This window comes from Choloepus didactylus (assembly GCF_015220235.1).
Source record: "Choloepus didactylus isolate mChoDid1 chromosome 23 unlocalized genomic scaffold, mChoDid1.pri SUPER_23_unloc1, whole genome shotgun sequence".
NCBI classification, from domain to species: domain Eukaryota; kingdom Metazoa; phylum Chordata; class Mammalia; order Pilosa; family Megalonychidae; genus Choloepus; species Choloepus didactylus.
This window is the reverse complement of record NW_023637590.1, coordinates 2,764,985-2,768,130: the sequence shown is the minus strand read 5'-3', so window position 1 is coordinate 2,768,130 and position 3,146 is coordinate 2,764,985.

Below are 3,146 nucleotides of genomic sequence, written 5' to 3'. Positions count from 1 at the left end.
AGCCGCACGCTGCACGCCGCGCACTGATTGGCTGGCTGCCCGCGCGGCTGCCATTGGCTCCGACACTTCGGGGCGGGCCCCAGAGCCCGGGATCCCTGCTCGCGATTGGCCACTTTAATGCTCCGGCAAGGTCTGATTGGTAAACGGTTTGGGCGGGAAGCGGCAGCGCAGGCCGCGGGGTCGCAGCTTCCCCGGGGCCGAGAGCCCGGAATGCGCAGCCGCAGAGTGCGCCGCGCGGGGGGCTTGACGGGGCGTCGGAAGTTAGGAGAGCTCGTGACTGCAGGGGCTTTGCACGCTCCAGCGTGTGCACATGCATGTTAGTGCCCAGGCCCCCCCAAGGGCAGACATGATCCCCGCCTCCTGCAAGGCCGCGTGACTGAGTCCCATGTGATGAGGTCCAGAAGGGAAGCCGAGGAGGGGAGCTCCAGGCTGAAGGCAGGGAGGGGTTACGCGGAACTTTCCAGAAACAGAGACCTGAGGGGTGTGGGGGGGTCTTGAAGAGAGAACCGTGAGCAAGTTTCCAGGCAGCAGAGGGGCGTGGATAGGGTGTTCCGGGCAGTGGGGGACAGGGAGGTGTGAGCACTGGAAGGTTCCCCCGGGCACCGGGGCTGGGTGAGGGGCGACGCTGGAGCTGCCGAGTGATGCCCATTCGGGTTTCTCAGAGAGACGGAGTTGAAAGCTAAGCACCGAGCAGGAGAACACATGGCCTGTGGGCCCGGAAAACCTGTCTCCCAGGGCCTAGGGCGTTCAGGGCTGTTAGGGATCCAGACGAGGGGAGATGCGTTGTCACCATCACAACATCAAGTACAAACGGGGCTGAGCACAGGCTAGACTGACCACTGTACTAGTCAGTCCACACGGGCTGATCCCAGGCTAGGGTGACATTGCAGAAGCATAAACAGGGCTGAGACTAGTCGAGTTCCAGCAATTTCAGGTATTAGCTTTTGGCTAGTCTATGATTTAGAAAGAGAAAAACTATATAATGATTCAGTCATCATACTCATTTGTTAATTCTTAAATTCTCGGATATAGTGCTGTGAAATACTTAGAATGAGCAAATTCATAGGCACAGAAGGCTGAAAAGCAGTTGCCATGGTTGGGAGGAGAGGGGAGTGGGGAGTTACTGCTAAACGAGTATGAGTTCTGGTTTGGGATGATGAAAATAGTCTGGAATAGATAGTGGTGAAAGACACAGAGCATTGTCATGAATGTCAAAGAATTATCCACTTAAAATGGTTAAAATTATTTTTTATGTTATGCATATTTTACTACAATTAAAAATAAATACATAAATTTTTAAAGTCGTGCTAGAGCTGAGTTCAGCCTACTGGAGGTGGAGCTGTGTCACGGGGATCGTCTACCATGAATTACCTGCCTCCTGGGTGAGAGGCTGTATGTACTCTACACCTTATTTAATCTTACGATTATGCCTGTTACAGGGCAGTCCTCCTTCTAGGATTTTACCCTGGAGATACAGCTCTAACCATACAAAAATACAGGTGCAAAAGGCTGTCCATTCAAGTGCTGTTGATAACTGCAAACTTTTGGAAGCCACCCAAATGCCTATGCACAGAAGAGAAGCTGAATAAGCTCTGGGATGTCCCCCAAAGGAATACTACACAGATGTGAAAAAGCATGGCTTGATTTCCAGGACATATTATTAAGCAAAGTAAAATACAAACAAACATATGTAGTAAGCTACCTTTTGTGTAATAAAGAAGGAAACTAAGATAAGAAATAATAAAAAATGAAGGGGGCTGAATTATATTTTTGCAGAGGCAGTGCAGGACAAGAGACCTCTTCTCACTTATGTTTAGATGACACCTGAGGCCCGGGGTGGGGCGTGGGCAGCTGTCCTCCCTGTAGGAAGTGGAAACCTGTCTGAGAAGTTCTTCAAGATGCTGTCAGGCCAATATCAGACGGGGCGGAGAAGGCTGGCTAAGGTGCTGGGTTCCAAGATACACCGTCTTGTTCTGAGCCCACCTTCCCACTGCCATTGAGCCAGCCAGGTGGCAGGTGCCCAGAGATCCAATTCCACCAGCCGCCTAGATACCTGAAAACACACTTAAAAAACTAAAATAAAGTTCTGGGGGAAGAGGATGCATGTTTTGGTTTGGTTGGATTTTGCTTTGCTTGGTTTGGTGGTTGTTTTGCAGCAGAGAAACAAGTCCCTTTTCACACCACCTTTTTCATTCTCTGAGCTGCAAGAAAAGCAGAAAAAAAAAATCAACCCAAAGGAGTGTGTGGGCTGCCTGGTGGCACTGCATAGTGACTAGTGGGGGACTGTGTTGGGGTCCCCCAGGGTCCTCCATGCCCGGCTGGCCGTGCTGTCAAGGGTGGGGCCTGTGGCTGGAGTCTCGGCACAGACAGCCTCAGTTCCGGGTTTGTCCTCTGGCTCCCGGACCCCAGGACATGCCATGGCATCAACAGGCTGCTCTTCCAGGTGTTTGCACATGTCCATCCTCACTTGCAGGTCCCTGTGGCAGCCATCCTGGTGTTTGGGTTCCTCTTGGCCACCCTGGTGCTGCTGCTGGACCTCGAGGTGCCGGTGCAGTTCCTGTCCATCGGGTCTCCTTCGTGTTCGTCACTGTCATTGTGCTGCACTTCTGGAAGGCTGCTCCACCCAGTTCCCCGGGCCCAGCCAGCACCAGCCCCGGGACCAAGGAGCCAGGTCCTTCTCCGACCACCTCCAGCTGGTGGCTCCTGACCCTGGGCGGTTGCATTCGCCCTGAGGCCCTACCTGGGCTTCCTGGAGAGGTGTGGCCATGGAACGGCCATGACCTGGGCGCTGGGCCTCCTGGTGGCCTCGGCCGTCACCCTGGGCTGTGTGCTGAACTTCGGGGACTCGGTCCTGCACCTGCCTCGCTGGGGCTACATCCTGCTGCTTCTGGCCAGCAGGATCGTCTTCCTGCTCAGTCTTGTTGTCCTGGGGGTCCACCAGCAGCAGCACCAGAAGGACATTTTTCAGGTACCTCCCCCAGCCCTGACCCCCCCACCTGCTTGCAGCCTCTGATGCTGCAGAATGAACCAGGAGGGCAAGGATGGCTGGGGAGGCCACCACATCCATGTTTTGTCACAGAGCGGGGCACCTGCCTCCCCATCCTCCACAGGTGGGAAAGGAGGCCGAGCCCTGCCATTGCCCCCTT